This window comes from Pipistrellus kuhlii, unplaced genomic scaffold (assembly GCF_014108245.1).
Source record: "Pipistrellus kuhlii isolate mPipKuh1 unplaced genomic scaffold, mPipKuh1.p scaffold_m20_p_41, whole genome shotgun sequence".
Lineage (NCBI taxonomy): Eukaryota > Metazoa > Chordata > Mammalia > Chiroptera > Vespertilionidae > Pipistrellus > Pipistrellus kuhlii.
In genome coordinates this window covers 409625-431434 of record NW_023425542.1, presented here as the reverse complement: position 1 = coordinate 431434, position 21810 = coordinate 409625, and the positions used below count along the sequence as shown (strand labels likewise).

General features: G+C 49.5%; 1 protein-coding gene across 2 annotated transcripts in view; it reads left to right on the top strand.

The window, feature by feature from the left end:
• Positions 1-21810, top strand: part of FBLN5 (fibulin 5) — a 69151-nt gene that overhangs the window by 10356 nt on the left and 36985 nt on the right. The window lies entirely within an intron of this gene.

Here is a 21810-nt window from a genome sequence, read left to right as displayed (position 1 = left end):
CATTTGAGGGTTCTGGAGTGATGAGCTGTAACCAACAGTTAGAGGCTGTGTTTGGTGATTTTGTAACGTCTTTTAGATGTTCATGCAAATGAGTACATTTATATTTGAATACATGCAAATCATATGCAAACGCGTCCATCAGAACAAGGGAAAATTGGATATGCCTGAACCCAAACTTCTCTGGTCTCAAGAGGTGGGGCATCAGGGGACTGGGGTCAGCGGAGGAGAGATGGTTGATGGTCACTTGGAAAGTAGATGACTGTGCAGAGGAAAGGAGTGTGGGGCCTGGTCAAGTCAGGGCTGATGCTTGGGTAGGGAAGGTAGGAACACACTTCTTTATAACAAGCAGCAGGACAGATGTTGTAGCTGGAAGGAACTTTACAGGACAGATGTTGTAGCTGGAAGGAACTTTACAACTTAACTTTAGCGTCTTCACTTTGCAGAAAAGGGGATGTGGACTCCAACGAGGTAGACAGCAGCAGAGGTAGGATGGGAGTCCACTGTCCTGACAACCAATCTGCATTCTCCTAACGTAGGGGTGTCGAACTCAATCAGAGAAGGGGCCAAAATCTAAAATCCAGCCTAAATCGCGGGCCGAATGGTTTACTGAACAGTCATAAACTGTCATTGTGATGGAAACGCAGCGGAGTGCAGTGATGACAGCGCGGTGCGGGCCACATTGCAAGGCCTGGCGGGACGGATTTGGCCCGCGGGCCTTGTGTTTGACACATGTGTCCTAACGGCACCACACGCCTCTTGCCTCTGTAGAAAGAAATGATCTCAAAAGCGAGTGCAGAGAAAGCGAGGTTGGGTGGGGGTGCAGCTGTCCCCGGTGGGGCCGGACAGGCCCAGGGACTGTGCACCCCTGGAAGTGGAGAAGGGGGGTAACAGGTGGAGCGCTCCGGGTTTCCAGGAGGAACCTGAGTGGAGGAGGGGAGAAGGGTCCGCACAATCTGAGGTCTTGGGCCATCTCACGGCCCCTGTTGCGGAGCAGCTGGGAAGTGCCCAGAGCTCCCTGGTGCCACCCTGTTTCCCACAGACCTCTTCCGGGACCCAGTGCCCTTGAGAATGCGGACATGGCTGGGAAACCTATTCATCTCCTGGTCCCTAGGACGGCATGTGGTTTTACAGCTTGAAACCTGTCACACGGGAGATGTGGAGCCTTCATAATGGCCCTTTTGTAAGGAAAGTACAATCTAGGAACCCTAGTGGGACTGGCACTGGGCCCGTCCATTTCCAGAAAGTTCAGCATTATGCATTCATAAGTCCTGAGTTCTTTCTAACTTCCCTTCACTCCACCCCACCGTTTCCTGGTTTACAGAGGGTCCTTCTGGGCATTTGAAAGGGATGGCCTCCTGGGCAGGAGCAAGGGAGGGACAGGGAAGGGAGTCTCTCATTCCGGCACTGTTCCTTCCGGGAAGAGGGATGAGAGAGGTGGGCCTGGGAACGGGCCACATGGGAGCAAGGCTCAGAGGTGGCCGAAGAGGGGGAAGGACCGAGAGGGGCCACTGCGGTCACTGCCCAGAGAGAGACAGTGCCGGTGCCTCGCAGAGCGCAGGCCTGGTCCCGCTGAGGAAGCCTGGGATGAGCCCTGTCCGGTTGGATGAGTTGGGAAACATTTCCGAAACTTGGCTGTTCTAAGAGAGGAGGACCAGATCGCCCACCTCCCCCTCAAAACACAAAGAAGCGGCGGTAGCGACAACGAGCGCTGGTTGGGTGCTGAGCACCAGCCCCTTCATGGGAACACGCACCTGCCGCTCTCCTCCGCCCCGCGAGGCAGGACCGTTATTCCTGTTGGACGCTGACATGAGAGGCTCAGAGGGGGAAGAGGATGGGCCCAAGCCAGCACTTGAACTCATTCAGGCTTGGGATGAGGGACTGAGGTCTGGTGGAGTAGAGGTTTTTCAGATCCTCCCAGACCAGTGGTCGGCAGACTCATTAGTCACAGAGCCAAATATCAGTAATACAATGATTGAAATTTCTTTGGAGAGCCAAATTTTTTATACGTAAACTTCTTCTAACGCCACTTCTTCAAAATAGGCTTGCCCAGGCCGTGGTATTTCGTAGAAAAGCCACACTCAAGGGGCCAAAGAGCCGCATGTGGCTCGTGAGCCGCATTTTGCAGACCACGGTCCCAGAGAATCAGTACTGGAGCCATCATTAAAAACTAGAGTCTTTTCTTCCTCCTCCTCCTCCTCTTCCTCCTCCTCCTCCTCTTCTTCTTCTTCTTCTTCTTTTGTAATTAACATTTGTGTTCTGTAAAATGTTGAGCCTACACCAAAGCAGAGAGAACATCATGAACACACACCTCCCTATCGCCCCGCTTCAGCAATTGTCAGCATACACCCGGCCTCATTCCTCCTTTGCCCTCACCGTGTGGATTTCTTTAAAGCAAACCCCAAGCATTGTCTAATCCAGTGGTCGGCAAACTGTGGCTCTCGAGCCACATGCGGCTCTTTGGCCCCTTGAGTGTGGCTCTTCCACAAAATACCTGGGCGAGTCTATTTTGAAGAAGTGGCATTAGAAGAAGTTTAAAAAATGTGGCTCTCAAAAGAAATTTCAATCCTTATACTGTTGATATTTGGCTCTGTTGACATTTAATGAGTTTGCCGACCACTGGTCTAATTTCAGCCTTAATTCCTTCAAAATGTATCTCTCAGAGATAATGTCTCTTATAAAAAAAAAAAATAGCCACAGTACTGTCATCAAACCTACAAACATCAACAATAGTTTCTTTTTCTTATTAAATATCTAGGTAGTGTTCGAATTTCTTTGATTGTCCCTCAATGTCTTTTTTCAGTTGCTTGGTTTGAATGAGATTCAAACAAGGTCTACAGGTTACATTGGGTTGACAACCCTCTTGACTCCCTCTTAATCTTCTTTGTTTCCTTTGCCTCTTGAAAGAGGCTGAGCTGTTAGTCCTGTAGAATTTCCTGCATTTGGGGCGTAGCCAATTGCATTCTTGTGGTGGCATTTAGCATGTGCCTCTCTCCCACCACTTTCCTGTGAGCTGCAAGAGTTACCTCCAGCCAAAACCGGTTTGGCTCAGTGGATAGAGCGTCGGCCTGTGGACTGAAAGGTCCCAGGTTCGATTCCGGTCCAGGGCATGTACCTTAGTTGCGGGCACATCTCCAGTGGGGGTGTGTGAAGGCGATAGCTGATTGATATTTCTTTCTCATTGATGTTTTTAACTCTCTATCCCTTTCTCTTCCTCTTTGTAAAAACTCAATTTATAATTTTTTTTTCAAAGAGTTACCTCCAGAGACTTGATCCAATTCAGGTTTAATTTTCTCGGCAAACTGCTTTCCAGGTAGCATCTTGTCCTTGGTTTTCTCCATGTCCTGGATTCTTCACCTCAGTCTATGAAAGTCTGCACACGAATTTAGAGAAGCAAACGGACATCCCTTTCACTGTGGCTGTTTTTCTGAGTTTTGGACCCACTTTCAAGGAAGCAATTTCCTCCCTGTCACCCACATTAGCCCGTGTTCTGTTTCTGCAGGTCAGCGGGACCAGACTTGGCACCTGGGCCCCTTGGGCCTCTGAGTTTCCCTCTCCGCTTCTATTATGGGTTCCTCCATAGTTAAAGGTGACTAGATCCTGCTCCTTCTGAAACAAAATTTGGTTTGAGCCCATCAGCCCTTAGTTGTAAATCTGGGTCAGTCGGGACACGTGCACACAGAGCGAACAGAGACCCAGGAGCCAAGCAGGCTTTCCGTTATTTAGAAAACGGGCCTCTTGGCTTGGAGGTGGCCAGCACCAGGGCCACCTCCACAAGGATGGTGGGACTCCTGGCTGGTTAGAGTGACCCCCGGGTCCTGGAGGCTTCTCGGGATGGAGAGCCGGAAGGACGTGGTTAATTGTCCAACGGGGAGAGGGCTGCTGGAAGGAAGCCTTGCCTCCCTAGAACACAACCAAGGCCCGGCCCCAAGGCCAAATCGAACACCGGCACGGGGTGTCGAGCCACCACAAGGCATTGTGGGAGCAGGGTGGGGGGATTAATAGCATCGGTGTTGAGGGCTCAGGGTGAGCTGAGCCGAGGGCTTGGGACACCCTGGATCTGAACCCCCATTCAGGAACCTTCCTTTCCTAGCTCACCACCTCTGAGGCGTTTGGTGTGGGTCCCTAAATGTAGATGCCGCTTGTTTCTGGCTTCCTTCCCTTCGGGGCTCAGTGTGTCACCTCTGGGTGAACATGCTTAGTTCTGTCCTTGCTAATCAACTTGGCAATGGCAGATCTCCTCACTACCACCATGGAATGTTCTGGAGTTGAGAAAGCACCCATTTACCGGCCACTGGTGGTAACGGGTATCTGTACTCCCCCGGCCTGGGGTCCACTCATTGGTCAAAGTGCCCACGTGGACAGAAAGGAGTACATGTGAATCCTTTTGGGAGACGGATGGTTGCTGAGGCTTTCTTCTGAGTTATTTTTTCTCTGAAAGCCAACCGGTACTTATCCAAGCAGTGTACATAGAGAACCTCATTGGTGCCACGCTCTGGCCTGGACACGGAGAGGGCAGGGAGTCTGGGCATATCCACAGGGCTCTCTCCAGAGCTTACTGTCCAGGAAGGGAGAGCAGACATAGAGCAAGCAGCTGAAATACCAGGTGACCTCAGATGGGTTCCTGCAAAAGGCGGGGCGACCTTGAGTGGAGAGATTGAAAGGGGTGGAGAAATCGAAAGGTTCCTGGTTGGAATCTAGGAGTCAGACAGGCCTTGCTTCTCCCCTTGGTTAGGCCAGTGGTCTGCAAACTGAGGCTCATGAGCCACATGCAGCTCTTTGTCCCCTGAGAGTGGCTCTTCCACAAAATACCACGGCCTGGGCGAGTCTGTTTTGAAGAAGTGGCGTTAGAAGTTGTTTAAGTTTAAAAAATTTGGCTCTCAAAAGAAATTTCAATCGTTGTACTGTTGATATTTAGCTCCGTTGACTAATGAGTTGCCTGCCACTGGATTAGGCCACGTCTGAGCTGTGAGACCCGGGTCTCAGTTTTCTCATCTGGATAATGGGTACGACAACGCCTACCTCACAGTAACCTGTGAAAATGCCTGGTCCGGATCTGCATGGAGTATCATGCAGAAATACTGTGGGGGAAGGATTCGGGGAGGAGGCCGAGAGGGGCTGGAGATGCTAACCCGTGGAAAAATTAGCAGGATCTGAAAAGGAGTGGGGCCTAGTTCTTGAAAACCTTTAAGATGCCCTAAAACTGAGCTTGCTACACTTGCAGGCCTTTGCCCTGGTCAGCTCTTTACAAAGACGTCAAGCTCTGCTGTGAAATACCAGCCAAGCCCGTGTTTGTTTAAATTGTGAAACAAAACGATGGAAGTGGTTCCCCCCCCCCCCCCCCTCCGACAGGTAAGACAAGGACAGGAATACTTAGGGCCCAGCCAGTGATGTCACAGGCCCTGCAAGCTTTGCTTCTGATTTACATACAGGCTCCCACTGTAACTTGGAACCAAGTCCTCAGGATGAGACCAGGAGGAGAATGCAGGACACCTGCCTGGCTACTGGGATCTTTAGCTGCTGAGGGCTTTGGAACAGGGCAGGCTGGGGAGGAAAGGGGACCCGGGATGGAGGTGGGGGCTGCACAGTTGGGTCTGCTCGGGGGTAAGCTTGTTCAAGTGCAGCCCCACTACTCAGGCGGCCCTCTTCCTTCAGGTCTTTTCTAATCCTTGGCTGGGATGGTGAACAAGCAGGGTATCCTCTCTGAAGCTTGGTTTCTCCATCTGTAAACAGGGATCACAGTGGCAACTTCTGTAAGTTATTTGTGAGAATTAAATGCGATAATGTATGCGAATCGCCTGGCTTGGAGGCTGGCTCATGTGCAGAAAGGGTTAAGAACAGTTGTTATGCTTCTGTTTTCATCATTTCAGCTCTCACCATCCCGTGATGCATTCTCCTATTGCAAACTCTGAACCTTTTTTTATTTTATTTTAATATATTTTATTGATCTTTTACAGAGAGGAAGGGAAAGGGATAGAGAGTTAGAAACATTGATGAGAAACATTGACCAGCTGCCTCCTGCATAGCCCCTACTGGGGATGTGCCTGTAACCAAGGTACATGCCCTTGACCGGAATCGAACCTGGGACCCCTCAGTGCGCAGGCCAACGCTCTATCCATTAAGCCAAACTGGTCAGGGCGCAAACTCTGAGTCTTGTTATCCTGTTATTATTTTTCCTCAGGGGATTAGAGTGACTAGCATATGCCTTTTAGAGGGTGGAGGGTTGAAATCTTGTCACTTTTCAACATTAGGAGTTGGGGGGATTTATACCTCCAAGGAGATCTCAGCAGAGAAGAGATCCCAGGATCATCCAGAGCTGGTCTTCTGGGCCAGTCAGGTGTCCATGAGTCAGCACCTGGGAAAATGCAGATTCTGACTCAGTAGGTCTGGGGCGGGGCCTGCAGTCCACACTTCTCACCAGCTCCCTGGTGATGCGATGCTGCTGGTCCACTTTGAGCAAGGCTCCCGTCCCTCTGTCTATTCTTAGACAGGACTGCATTAAGAAAGGTGGATTTGTTGATGTTAGCCATTCTGACAGGTATGAGATGGTACCGCATTGTCGTTTTGATTTGCATCTCTTGGATAATTAGTGACTTTGAGCATGTTTTCATGTGCCTCTTGGCCTTCCTTCTGTCTTCATTTGAAAATATTCTATTTAGGTCCATTGCCCATTTTTTAATTGGATCATTTATCTTCCTTTTATTTAGTTGTATAAGCTGTCTGTAGATGTTGGAGATTAAACCTTTATCAGAGATATAGGGGAGATAAGAGATCAACTGGAGGACTTGTATGCATGCATATAAGCAAAACCAATGGACGAAAAACTCTGGGTGGGGAGGGCATGTATGGAAGTGGGGGGGGGGCAATGGAAAGATATGTACACATATAGTACCTTAATAAAAAAAATTTTTTTAAAAGAAAGGTGGAAACTTCATTTTTAAATGCAATTCCCACGTTACATTTAAAAGAATGTATTTTGTTTAAACATAAAAAAAATCTAAAAGAAAAAAATGTTAAGCCTAAATTGAGGCATCAGTTTAGGATAGGCCATCAGTAAGAACTGGGCTTTGATCCCAGAATTGCTATTTATTAGCTGTATGACATTTAAAGAGTCACTTGGTCTACATTTCATTATTTGCAGAAAGAAGGGATAGTAGAAAATTAGGGGTCTTAATCTAGGGTCTGTGGGTCGAATTTTGATGATTTATTTTCATATATTTTTCCCTGCACTAACTTCTAATGAAACTTAGCATACCTTCTCTATAAGATTTTTAGCAGTACCTGGGACAGTATGAACAAGAGAAATACAGATATATATATATATATATATATATATATATATATATATATATATATATACATCTCATACTGCATCTGCTGCAGTTCTTCTGAAATATTTTGAAGATTTGACATTATGAAATATTATTTTGAAATATCATTCTCACTTACCCCTACTGAAAGTTGTAGAAGATAGAGGACCTGCTGCCAATGTTGTTTAATGCACCAATGAAGAAGCATATATATTATTATATCACGGATATCCTATATAATAAAAGCCTAATATGCTAAGGGTGTAGTCATCTGATCATCCATGCAACTAATCAAAGCGTAATATGCTAATGAAATGGTAAGGCCGCTCAACCGCTCACTATGTTGTGCACTGACCACTAGGGGGCAGATGCTCCAACTGGTAGGTTAGCTTGCTGCTAGGGTCTGGCTGATTGGGACTGAGCTAGCCAGGCCAGGCATGCCCTGGAGCCCTCCCACAGTTCCTCCCTGGCTGGCAAACCTCCCTTGTCTCTCCCTGGGCCTGTCCTGCACCCTCTCGCAATCTGGGACGCCTCAGGGGAGGTCAGAGAGCCAGTTTTGGTCTGATCCTCAGGGCAGTCTGAGGGACCCCACTGGTGCATGAATTTGTGCACCGGGCCTCTAGTGTTTTGACAACTGTCTTTCAATATCACTGTTTTCTTTTGTAATCCTATGAATTTCATGGTATATAATGAGAAGCAGTATTCTGAGAAGGGCCCACAAGCTTCTCCCGGCTGCAAGGCAAGTTCATAGCATGCACACAGAAGGTTTAAATTCCCCAGACCAGACGGCTCCTAGGTCCCCTCCAGCTCAAGAACATTCCCCTGTTCTAAATCTTGCCAGTCTGTAGGAGAGTTAGCATTTGGTCCAGACAGTACGGATTTTCTGTTAACTCATTGTCATCTGGATGGCTCAGTGTTGTGGTCTGTCTCTACTTGTGTCTTAACCAGCCCGTGTGCTCAGTGGTATCTTCTGCCAGGACTGTGTCTGTTCTCCAGCTCTGGGCCCCTCCCACCCACAGCTGGAGCTGCTTTGGGAACTGGCCCTGGCCAGCGAGTGGGAACCCCTGGTGGGGCACGCCCAGCCTCGGGGCCTTTGCGTAGTAGGCACTTCCCCGGTACCCAGCACGGCAATTTTCTCAATGACCTACAAATTTTTCTTGGCTCTCACCTTATGTTCCTTGGTCTGGTTGCATTTCTTTTAATTATGTTCCACTCTAGAATTAGCCAGTTGTGTGTGGAAAACAAGAGGTGTTGCAAGAGGCGAGGAGAAGTGTAGATTTTTAACAGCGGGACCAAATTCAGCTCTGCTTTGGAAGGTTCTGGCTAATGTGGGTGCATGACCAGGTCTCCAGAGAGTGCCTGCTGAGGTAGTGTTACCTGCCAGGTTGGAAACAGCCTCAGATGTCAGGGCCCAGCCTGTTTGCAGACTGGCTCGCCAGGTGTGTTTTCCTTCAGTGGGAGGGGCATGTTCTGGTGCTTCTGAAAGAGGCTCCATGGTTCCAAATGTGTTGAAACAGAGGAGGGTGATTGTACCTTCTGTTTTCTCCTCAAGGCTAGTAGATTTCTTTTCTCATTTTTTCTTTTTTAAAATCTTTATTGTAGGATTTCATATGCCTCCCCCAATCCCCATTGACTTCTAGGCCGCCCCAGTCCTCTGCCCAGGCCTTCACCACCCTATTGTCTGTGTTATACATATATGCATACAAGTTCATTGCTTGATCTCTTCCCACCCCCCACCTTCACTCCTGTCCCAACCTTACCTCCTACCTTTTCTCTGAGATTCCGAAGTTTGTTCTCTGATTCTATGTCTCTAGATCTATTTTTTTCATCAGTTTATTTTGTTCTTTAGATTCTACATCTGAGGGAGATCATGTAATACTTGTCTTTCTCTGACGTGCTTATTTCGCTTAGCACAATACTCTCTAAGTCCCTCCATGCTGTCTTACAGGGTAGGAGAGCCTTCTTTCTTACTGCTGCATAGTATTCCATGGAGTAAATGTACCACAGCTTTTTTATCCACTTGTCTACTGATGGGCACTTGGGCTGTTTCCATAGATTTCTTTTCAAACGTCCTTTTGATGGAAGTGGGGTGAGCACACCACGGGTGAGTCTGGGACAGAATGGCTGGCTTAGGGTTATTGCCTACACTGCTAGCAGGTAAGATGTTCCCCCTTCTTATATGCGCTGTGGACGCTGTCCAAGGGGCATCTGCAACCTCCCCCCCACCCAGTGTGATGCGGGAAACAGACCGGTTTGGGAGTTCTTTGTGCTGTCGGGAATGGAGTCAATGAAATGAAGAAGTAAAAATTCCACATGAGTGCAAAATATTAGTGTTATGGAGAGTGTGCACATGAGAGCGATAAAACTAATTCAAACAGTAAGTTAGGAATCATGGCTAATGTTGTCGACAACAGCCACATGTAAATATCTTCTGATAGGCCCGAGTTATATTATCTGCTGCTAGGGAAAGAAAGGGGCTCTTTATTTTCTCAAAGGACCTGGAGGGAGTGGGTTGTTAGTCCAGGATGTAGTGGGAGATAGTATGATGCTGTGGAAAAGGCACGGGCTTCAGATTCAGACATGTCGGGGTTCGAATCCCACCCCTGCACAGGTGCCTGGCTCAGGGCATTAATCCCTTAGGACACTAGTCCATTCCTTGTGGGATTGTTCGGGGGCTTAGCAAAGGATCTGCTGCGAGTCTGATGGTCAGGCCTGCACTCCCTCACCCATCGCTGCTGCCACACCCCTCGCCCCTCCGAATGGAGGCAGCGACCTACTTGCTTACATCTACGGGCCCCTGCCCTCAGAGTTTGGTGCTGTTGGCTGCTGATCCCAGGTGGGAGGTTAGGGGAGGGAGAAGTTTGTGACCATGTGCTGACCTGACCCTTCTCCCCTCCTCCACTCTGACCCCCTCACCCAGGCCCCCCGGAGCCTTTCTCTGGGGCCTTCTTAGCTCTGCGAATGCCAGGTAGCGACACGGGTCCACTCATTCTCTCCTCTCATTGGCTGCCAGCCTCTCTGGACACATGGACATGCAGACAGACAGAAAGACAGGTTTCAGACCACGCTGGCCGGCAGGCTGTGACTGAGGAAGTGCTGGTTGTCTGGGTTGAACCTTCATCAGAGAGTCCCCCTGAATCAGAGGACCTCCCCTGGAAGACCAGCCCCCCGCTGGTCTCCTGCTTGGAAGCAGCAAGGCCACAGCTTCCGGGCAGCCCCCAAGTGTGTGGCAGATGGCAGGCAGGTGCCATGGGCTCTTACCCGGGTGTGGGTGTCAAGGGTTGGGCAGTGGACAGAGGCTTCCTTGGCTGCAGGCACCTGGCACCTGGCAGCATGAGCTCTGGATGAGTGATTGTCACCCGAATGAATGAATGGATGAATGAATGAAGAGCTTGGGCAAATGAGAGGGGAGTCTTCACTCATTTCCACACTCCATCTCTCATTACCCACTGAAAGCACCCCCTACCTCTTGCTGGGAGCCAAGTGGGGACCAAGGTCTCTTTGTTCCTTGAGTGCCCTGTAGCTTGGAGCCATGGTCATCACGTGTGCCCACACCCAGCGTGGGTCCTCACGCCACGGGCACTCAGTGAGTGCCGAACTGAATTGAATTCACACTGTAGCTGAGAGGCTGTTGCCTGTGAGGAACCTTCTGGTCAGATGAGCTTTACAGGGACCCGCCTCCGCGGCCCCTTCCCCTTGTGAACGTGCCAGAGAGGAAATCCGTGGTGGCTGTGCTCTTCCCACTGTGAGACCAGGGCTTCGTTTCCCTGCCCTGGGAGGGACTAGCTCCCAAGGATTTGATTCCAGCCAGGGCCAGCTCCATGCACAACTCCAGGGGGCGCCATTCAATGGTATGACATGCCATTGGCACCCCTTCTGCCCCACAGCCGGCTTGAGGCTCCTGTTTGTCTTGGAAACAGAGGAACATGCTTGAGGAAGGGTCCCCGGGCCATCTCCTTGGGGGCTGGCAGAGAAAGGACATTCACAGGATTCCTTCCCTCCAGAGGGCCCCAGACATCAGACCTCCCGTTCCCCTCCAGCTGTTGGAGCCAGGCCAGAGGGGAGATGGGGACACCCAGCACTGGGCCCTGCCCCGGCCGCCAGCATCCATGGGCTCCAGGGGCCGGCATGGGCTGGGGCCCAGGAAGCAGTGAGGCTTGGGGACTTGTCAGAGCTGTCTGATTTCCCTTCGAGCTAGAACATTTGCAGAAACCCAGCCAGCGTTGATTTACGAGCTCCACATATTTCGCAGGTCTTAACACATCCCCCAGGGACCAGTGAGGTCAGACAGAACAGACTCTGCATCCGCAACCAGTAAGAACTTGGCATTTTCAATAGCTCCCCTGGGAATCAGGGCGTCCTAATTGGAGAGAGAGTATATGAAACAATGGAAAGACACACACACACACACACACACACACACACACACACACATACACACACACACACAGAAAACCCGACTCTGCCTCATTCCTGCTGGGGAGAAAGATAAATCGTCTGTGAGCTGGGTGAGAGGTGGCCACCGTGACCAAAGGAGGTATGGTGGGTCTGGGCTGCTGGGACCAGCCGTGAACTCAGAGCAAATTTAGCAGTGACCAGAGCGCCCTGTCCTGTATTCTCTGGAGCACACTCCAAAACAGATAAATAGCCGCTGGCGATTATTTATTTAACGTCTCTATCCAGCGGGAACTTTCTGTCTCGCTCGCCCGTTGTGAAAGCTGCACACGGTGACTTGTACGTATAGGATTCCATTGTGTCCTGGGCGTCCACCTAGGTTCGTTCGTTATTATGAACGGGCGTGGTTGCTTCATTTGCCATGTATGGGCTGGGGTCTGTGCTGGGCATCAGTCAGGCATCTTTACTGCCCCGGGGAGTTCCCATTCTCTTGCCAAGAGACGGATGGGACGGTGGGAAACATCCCACCACATACCTCAGCTCTAGCCCGATGGGAGGGGGCAGCAGCCAAAGCAGGTACGAGGCTGTCTGCGGGCGGGCCGGCGAGGTCACAGAAACTCCCTCAGAGACAGGTGTCACACATCTGGGCGTCACTGGATTGAACAGATACTCGCCGAGCGCATCCCCGTGTCAGACACGGCCAAGTGCTGGAAGGGGATCTGAAGGTGAAGGAGACTCACTCCCTCGGGACCTCGCAGCTGAGCGGATATGAGGGGAGGACGCACATCACTCACCAGAGTGAAGGGTGGCGAGAGCAGCATTGCCAGGTGCTGTAGGAGTGCCCGCAGGAAATGGGGATTCTGCTCTGGGAATGGGTAGGATGGCCTGGCTGGGAATTTTGGAGGCTTGAGTAGGATTTTGATGTGGGAGATGAGGAAGGGCTTTTCGGGTCAAGGAGGAGGATGTGGACAAAGGCATGGAGGCAAGAAACTGCCCGGCACGCTGAGGAATGCTACTGAGGGCCAGCCTTGGTCACGAGCCCATGGGTCACCTGCCCGTTCAGGATGCCCAGTACGTACGTGGATTGGGGGTGGGCAGGATTGAGGTGGAGGGGGGGGGGGGCTAGGAAACTTGACAGGAGCTAGACTCTGGGGGCTTGGAGTGCCGTGCCAATGGCTCAGGCCTTGTTCTGTGAGCGCTGGCCGGGGAGTGGGAGAGTGGGGTGCTGACATCTGTTTGGAGGAGATTCCCAGTTTAGGGGCCCAGTGAACTGGGGTCTTGATCTAATCCTAGCACCGCAGCCAGCTCCGTGGGTGGCTGTGGCTCCAGTCCCTTCTCTTTCTGGCTCTGTTTTCTCATCTGTACAAGAGGGGCTGGACCACCCTCCCCAAGGCTGCCCCCTCCCTGACCCCCCGGGATGTGAAAATCTTCCCACCAGGTGAAGAGAAGCTGCTGGAGGCAGAGATTTTGCATTCAGTCCAAGGTCTCGGGGGCCGGTGACTGGCCACCTGGTAATGGCATCACTTCCATGTTCTGAGTCCTGGGTGGAGCCTTCCTTTGAGCTTGAGGCAGAGATGAGCCGTTTTCGGGGTCCCTTTAGGAAAGGGACCTCAGTGGAAGGCGGATATCTTTTGTAAGACATGGCCTGGTCCCGTGAGCAATCTGACATTGCCCTTATAACACCTGGGGGAGTCTGCAAGGAGCTGGAGTAAAACACACTCCTGTGAAGCCGAGAATCCTCTTAGAGTGACCAGTAGGTGGAAACATAAGAGGTAGCCCTGGCCGAGTATCTCAATTGGTTAGAACAGTGGTTGGCACTTCTTCAGAATAGACTCGCCCAGGCCGAAAACCGACTTCTGCGCATGGGCCACGAAGTTTCAATCGCACTGTATGTGCGTGCCCACACGTGGTATTTTGTGGAAGAGGCACGCTCAAGGGGCCAAAGAGCTGCATGTTTGCTGACCACTGGGTTAGAACATCATCCCGGTACACCAAGGTTGCAAGTTTGATCCCCAGTCAGGGCACATACTGGAATCAACCAATGAATGCATGAGTGAATGAAACAGCAAATTGATGTCCCTCTCTCCCTTTTTCTTCCCTCCCTTCCTTTGTTCCTCTCTCTCTCTCTCAAAAAAAGAAAACAAAAGAAAGAAAAAAAAGAGTTCTACTATCAGGCCTTTCTGGAAAATTTCCCACTTCAGACCTCCTAACCCCCTTTAAAGAATCATCGCAATGTCACTTAGCTCCAGAGAACAGGTGTTGGCCAGGGACCACGTGGGGCTGGCCTGTGGTCTGTTGGCTTATCACTGTGGGAGGCTGGATTCCATGGTTACATCCTTAAGCGACTCCCTTCATTTTATTTATTTATTTATTTATTTATTTATTTATTTATTTATTTATATTTTTTGATATTTTATTTATTTTTTACAGAGAGGAAGGGAGAGAGATAGAGAGCTAGAAACGTCGAGGAGAGAGAAACATCGACCAGCTGCCTCTTGCACACCCCCTACCGGGGATGTGCCCACAACCAACGTACATGCCCTTGACCGGAATCGAACCTGGGACCTTTCAGTTCGCAGACCGACGTTCTACTGCTGAGCCAAACTGGTTTCGGCAGACTCCCTTCATTTTAATAATTCTCACGTGAGCACTGCCTCTCCCTTTCCCCAATCTTTCACATCCGCTAACTCACTGACTTCTCGGATGACCCAGTAGGCAGGCTGCTATTGTTTCCCTGTTTTAGAGAACCCTTGCCCAGCCTCCGTAGTTCACTATGGGGAGACCCACCAGAAGGGAGACGTGCCGACTTTCAGACCCTGCCCCTCCCATAAGATGTCCCAGTGCTCTTTGTTGTTCACTGGCCTCCTTTCTCTTCCTCAAACATTCTAGGCTCTTCCATACGCTCTTCACATTGCTGGCTCATTCTCTTCTTTCGGCTTCAGCTTAGTTTAGATGTCACCTTCCTGAAGAGTCCATTCCTGCCCAGCCTGCCCACAGAGACCCAGCAGTCACTCTCCTCACAGCCCTCATCCTCACAAACTCAAGTGTGCGTAACATCACCGGGAAGAATGAAAACTCAGATTGTGGATCCCACCCCAGGAGTTTCTGATTCAGTAGATTTCCAAGGGATACGAATGCTTCTGATCTGGGGACCACACTTTGAGAACCACAGGGTGATAACTATCTTTTAATCAGTTAGTTAATTAATTCATATTGAGGTATAATCAGCATTAACCAGGTATATGGCATAAGGATTTGATATTTGTATAAACAGCATCAGCACAGTAACTCTAGTTAACATCCATCACCACAGACGGAAAAATAGCTTTTCTTGCGATGAGAACTTGTACTGTAAGATATACTCTCAGCAACTTTCAAATATGTGACATAGGATTAACTATTGTCACCAGGCTGTACATTACTCCCCATGACTTACTTATTTTATAACTGGAAGTTTGTTTGATCCCCTTTACCCATTTCCCCAAATCGGACCCCCTTCCTCTGGCCACCACCAGGCTGTTCTCTGTATCTCTGAGTTTGTATTTTGTTGTTTTAATGATTTCGTTAAATGTAGATGTAAGTATAAGCTCTTTGACTTCTTTCACTTAGCATAATGCCCCCCAGGTCTTTCCATTTTGGTGCAAATGGCAAGATTTCCTTTTTTTTAAATTTTTTCTTTTTTATTTATTGATTTTTAGAGAGAGAGAAAGGGGAGAGAGGGAGACAGAGGGGGAAAAAGAGAGAGAGAGAGATTGACTTGTTCCACTTATCTGTATATTCATCGGCTGATTTGTTTATTGTCTGTCCGTGTCTCCCATTGTTTCTGCGGCCTCCTTAGAGGCTGGCCATCACTGGTGCTTGATCAGTAATTGTTGCCAAGTGCTGTCTGAAGACTCAGTCCGGACTCCTTGCTTTAGAATCATCACCTCTCCTGTAAAAGGGGAAGCAGACCAAACATTGACAGAAATCCTGAGAGTTACTTGGTTGGATCTTTTCTCTCTTGTTACCTCTTTCTTTCTTTCCACATTTGAGCTTTGTCTATGGGTCGTTGTTAATTTTTTGTACTGATTGCATGGATGACGTTGATAAAATCCCAGGTGAATGAATTGGTGGGTCTGGGTTCAAGGAGGGTTGTCAGAAGTAACCCAGCCAAGCTGCAGGGCATCCAGCAGGTATGGGTCCCACGTCAGCCACAGCTCATGCTGTGTGCTTCGATCTTGACACCCACCTTCTCTTCAGCAGCTGGGGAGGAACCCTGGCCTAACTCTTTTCCCTGGGCACAGAAGACCCAGCGGAGGTCAGGCGGGCGGGCATTGCAGGCGGAGCCTGTGGCTCAGGATGCTCCTCTGGGAAGGGCAGATGGGCACAGAGGGAAGACACCTTGATCTGGGCCTTGTCGGCACCACACTCTAACAAACCGTGTGCCCCAGCCCTGCCACCACAGCTGTAAACCTTTTGGGAACTCTCCGGGTAAGTGAATTAAATTTTTATGACTGGCTTGCACTTCTCATAATCCCCCGAGTGGTATTTTCAGAACTCTGGAGTGTCTGAGGCCTCTGGCGCCTAGTCCGACTCTTTGGTTTTGAAAGAACAAAGTTGAGACTTTGCCGGACTGGAATCGGGTTTTAGCTGTAAAATTTTATCTCTCCTGGCAAGGGGGAGTTGAAGATAAAATCTGGGGTGATTATAGGTCCCCCGCAGCTATTACTGTGGTTAAGGACTGTTGAGGGTGAGCTTAGATAAAACCAGTTGACATGGCCTTCTCCAGTTGGGGACACAGCTCCCTCAAGGACTCATAGGATATGGAGCATGTGTGTACATGTGTGTACATGTGTGAGGGTGTGGGGGGGGCAAGGTGCCAACTTTTGTGGAGACCACCTCATAGCCACCATGGACTAAGTATCATGGGAGCAACCAATTCTGCCCATGAGAGTGAAGGCAGCCCACACAGAGAAGGGACAGTCACAGTTCAGTTAGAAAAGCTGATGAGATGTAATTTGCCCAAGGTCACCTCAGAGGTCATTTGCAGAGCTGGGATCCCGCTCACAGTCTCTGGATTCTTAATCCCAAGAAGACAGGCTGGATTCGGAAGCAAGTCATGGCTCCGCTGTGGGCTTTGCAGAGGAGGACGGTTCATCAGGTTAGCTTAGAGTAGGGGTGTCGAACTCAATCAGAGAAGGGGCCAAAATCTAAAATCCAGCCTAAATCGCGGGCCGAATGGTTTACTGAACAGTCATAAACTGTCATTGTGATGGAAACGCAGCGGAGTGCAGTGATGACAGCGCGGTTCGGGCCACATTGCAAGGCCTGGCGGGACGGATTTGGCCCGCGGGCCTTGTGTTTGACACATGTGGCTTAGAGACTCATCCGGGTGAGGTCAGGTGAGGCTACAGATGAACAGCACAGGATCTCAGACTGGCAATTCTGAGATCTTTGCTTCTGTTGCCCATGTGCATTTTTATTGATTCTAAGCAGCTTGGTCAGGCTGGTGATGGTCAGGATAAGGGGAGTCCGGGCAGTCAGCAGAGGTGTCTTTTTAAAGTGGGCGCAGGTCTTCAAGGAGGCTCTGGTTTTATAGGAATCCTCCCCAAACCCAGCCACGGGGCCAGGCCACCTTCGGTCTTCTCTCCAGTCAGAGCCCTGTCTTCCCACACTCAAGCCCCAGGAAGAGCTATAAGCAGAATCAATTTGGCTGCTAGCATTACCGCTTTCTGAGGATGAGAAATAAGCAAACAAACAAAACCGAGGCAGACCCTGGTACTTCAGCCGGCAGACGAGCCACAGTAGGGTTAATAAGACAGGAAGTGGAGGAGACCATAGGAGCTGGTGCACCTTGGCTTCTAGCTGTGAGGGGGAGGGCAGGCTGGCCACCACCCAGGACAGTGTTCCAGGCAGGCTGCTGACCCTCCGGATCTGAGGAAGCGTGTGTGTGGTTCTAGAATCAGGCGCATGAGCCACACACATGCTAATGACAGCGCTGAGTCCAGATGGGGGTGGTGGGGAGGTCAGGGTGTTCACTGCCCCCTGGAAGGTTGGGTGGCCATCCCCAGGGTGGCAGGTGCGGGGGGGCACACAGAAGGTGTAAGTCTACGTGGGCTGCCATAACAAGCACTGCAGACACGGGGCTTAGACAAGACATTCATCGTCTCAGAGGACTGGGGGCTGGAAGTGTAGAGATCAAGGAGTCAGCGAAGCTGGAGCTTCTGAGGGCCGTGAGGGAGGGAGCTGTTCCCGGCTTCCCTCCTTGGCTTGTGGAAGGCTGTCTGCACATGGTCTTCCCTCAAAGCATCTTTTTGTCTGAACTTCGTCTTAGGAGGATATCAGTCCCATTGGATGCAGATCCAACTACTCACCTCACTTCAACTCAAGTACCTTTTCAAAGGTGTCTAACTATCTCTAAATAATCATATTCTGCGGTACTAGGGATCTGACTTCAACATACGAATTTGGGGGCGGGGGGATACAGTTCAGCCCAAGGCAAGGACACAGTCCTGTTCCTCCAGCAGGGACCTTTCTAAGTCCTGAGACACGGGAAATGCCATTCTTTTTTCTCATCCTTAACAACCCAGGCCATGTGCGATTTCTCCTTGGAGGCCTTCTTAGATCTTCATCACCCCATCCCAAGCCCGTTGGAATTCTCTCCTCGCCCCTCACCCAGTTCCCCAAACACTTGGCTTGTTCCTTTGCTGGCCACTTACCATCTACCTTAGACTTAATGAGAAACATGTCTGTGCTCCGACACATGAGAGCTTCATGTCTTAGGTGCTTGTATCTCTCACTTCATCTCCTGGGCGCACATAGAGAAGCAGGTTTGATGCTTGTTGGCTTGTTGATGGGCCGGCCACCTAGGAAAGTTGGGTGATAGGTGCCAGGTAACCAGGGGGAGGCAGCTGTTAATAAGATGGCAACAGTAAGGTGCCTGTCCTTCAGTTCTCTGTACCCACCACCGACAGCGTTCAGCTCCTGGCTTTACAGAGCAGAGAAGCTCTTTTTCATCGTCTATCCTTGTTTGACCACAACGGGTCAATGGAAGAATCTGCACACTGGGTGCTCAGCATTCTTCCACCCCCCAGAGTTCAAAGAGAATGACTCCCTTGGCCAGTCTTGAAGAAACTCCTCAATCATTTCTTGAATAATGGCATTCTCTTGGCGCGGCTCTATGGCTGCTCCTCCCTCCGCCCCCAGTCCGGTGACCTTCCGCCCCTTTGTTTCTTGGCTGGAAGTCTGGGTCTGCTGCAGAGAGCAAAAGCAGTTTCAGCCGAGCAAGGGGTCCTTCCCACAGAGCCAGAGCCACCCGCCCCAGAAAGCCTGACTGTGCAGAAACAGCTGGCTCTTGGCAGACAGATTTTGAGAAACAATGCTAACAACGTACAAGCACTTCGTTCCAGCCTGGTGTATGGAGCATAAAGAACGCACTGTCGGGTAGAGCAGGTCACCCATCTTGTTAAGAGGAGACCCACTTGAGGATTTGCTCCCAAACACATCGCCTCACCTTCCCCTTATTTCCTCTTGTAACGCCATTCGCCCGGCACCTGGGAGAGAGGTATGGCTGGGGATTGGTTGGCTCTTGGGATGATTGGTAGGGCCCTGGGATGCCTGAGTCCTTGGACAAATCACCTATGCTCTCTCCATTGTGCCTTACACACTTCTAGAATTTTCTGTGTGTTTGCCTCGACGTGGGAAAGGTTGGGAAAGACTATTTTAGACGGATGTGTTCTGTGGAGATTCCTAGGAGCACAGAGCAGGTTTCTCGATATTTACCTTTTAAAATGAAACATATTCACTTATTGCTCTTGGTGCTCTGATTTGGGCCAAGTGAAGGCCACCATCAGGACTCTAGGTATCAATAAAACTGTGGGGCATTTCGCTTACACTCAGCGTATTTATCATTAGGACTCTAGGTTGCAAGTAATGGAGACCCAGCTCAAAGCAAAAATTAAGACTAAAACAACAAAACACAAGAGTTAAGAAAAACGACATGCCCACATTATTTATTTTTATAACTGAAAAGTCCATGAGTGGAATTAGCTTTAGCTATGGCTGGATGCAAGGGCCCCAGTGGTGTCGTTTGGACTTGCTTTTCTCTCTCTCCATCTGGTACCGACTGTGTCTTCATTCTCAAGGCAGGCTCTCTCAAGAAATGGCCCTGGCAGCTCCAGGAGGATTTCTCTTACCAGTTGACCATCCCCGAGAGAATGTCTCGGTCGCTAGAGCTCCAGCAAAAGGCTGTGTTCGGGCTCTGGTAGCCAGCTCCGGCCATAGGCCCATCCCTGAGCTCATGGCTTGGCCACATGGGGTTTTTGACTTAGCAAGCCTATGTCACAAGTCCACACCTGGAGCCGGCAGTGGTTCTGACGCCACCTGGAACACATGCACTCCGGGTGGGGAAAGGTGTTCCCTCGAAGGAAAATTGGGTGCTGTTACCGAGTGGAGGAAGTTTAGATGTTGAATGGGTAAAAGCTATACCTGGGATCCCCCTGCACATGGAAAAGGAAGAAACAGAAGCACCCGAGTTTATTCTGAGTCAGCAGCCAGATGACAATGGACGTACTCACTGCCAATCCAGTGCACATGGTGCACACACCCTCCCTGACATCGGAGGATCACCAGCACAACAGGAAGAGCCTGGAGCCTTCATCTCTGCTGCACACCTGTCCTCAGGTGTGCCGGTACCCACACTGCACCAAAGACAACGAATACTGTTTTTCATTATACACCGAGTGGCCAGATTATTATGCATTCAGAGATTATAATAATCTGGCCACTCAGCGTATTTGTATCTCCAATGGGTACCAAAAATATTCTAGACTTTTGCTGGAGATCAACCACCTATTTGCCCTGAGCTTTCTATCAGCCGGTGCAAAGGGGAAAACTGATCAGGTGCACAATTTATAGTATCTTTGATATCAAATAAATGAGGTACTCAAGAGAAGTACATTGAGTGGCCAGATTATTATGCATTCAGAGATCATAATAATCTGGCCACTCAGTGGAAATTGTCAGGGGAATAATACCATGAATTCTCTTTATAGAAATATTAAGCTGTTAAAATGAAGAAATATCTAGCCCGGATGGTGTGGCTCAGTGGTTGAGTGTTGACCTATGAACTAGTAGATCACGGTTTGATTCCCAGTCAGGGCACATGTCTGGTTTTTTGAGCTTGATCCCCAGTAGGGGACATGCAGGAGGTAGCCAATAGAAGATTCTCTCTCATCTTTGATGTTTCTATTTCTTTTTCTCCTCTCCCTTGCTCTCTGAAATCAATTTTTAAAAAAGAAGAAAGGTCTAGTGTTTTGCTTGAATCTTTTGTGCTGCTGTCTTTCTCATTCTGCCTTAGGAAAAGCAAAAAATGGAAGGTTGTTACCAAGTATAACCACCATCATCACTATCATCCCCACACCAAAGCACCTGTGCTTATCTGCTCCCATTTTATTGTATTGTGTTTCCCCTGGTCGTGCACTCTGACTGCCTCCACTCACATGTACAGAACTGTTGGTCCTTCTTTGTCTCCTGGCCCTTTATCATAGTGAATCTTGGGAATGGCCTTGGTTTTATTATCTGTAATATGAGGATAATGCCTATCTCATAAATATTTCTATGAGGATTAAAAGAATGTGTACGAAGCATGTGACCTTAGAAGGTGCTCAGTAAAATGTATAGCTATATATCACCCTAAGACATGTGCCATGAAAGTAAGTAACTTATTTCCTTAAAAAAAAAAAGTCCCATTGGTCACTTACAAAGTGAATGAGAGCTCGTTCTAAGAGCTTGTGAACTGGAATGATAGTCCAGAGGTACACCACTCCCCTAGGCCCAAGAAAGAAAATCTTAAGCAATTGGATAACACTATTCTGAAAATTGACCAGATATCATTCTAGACCACATTAGACTCTACCCTGCAAGTGTTTAATAGAGGAACGTCTATAGAAAATCCTCCGGCCCAGGCCCAGGATCTCAGGGTTGGATGCCAGCTCAGCCGCTCACTAACTGTGTGATCTTGGACAGATGTCTTAATCTATGAATCTCAGTGTTCTCATCTCTTAAAGGGGATAACGATTCATTGTCTGCTGACTCCACAGGATTATTAGTGATGCAGTAGGGACTTAAG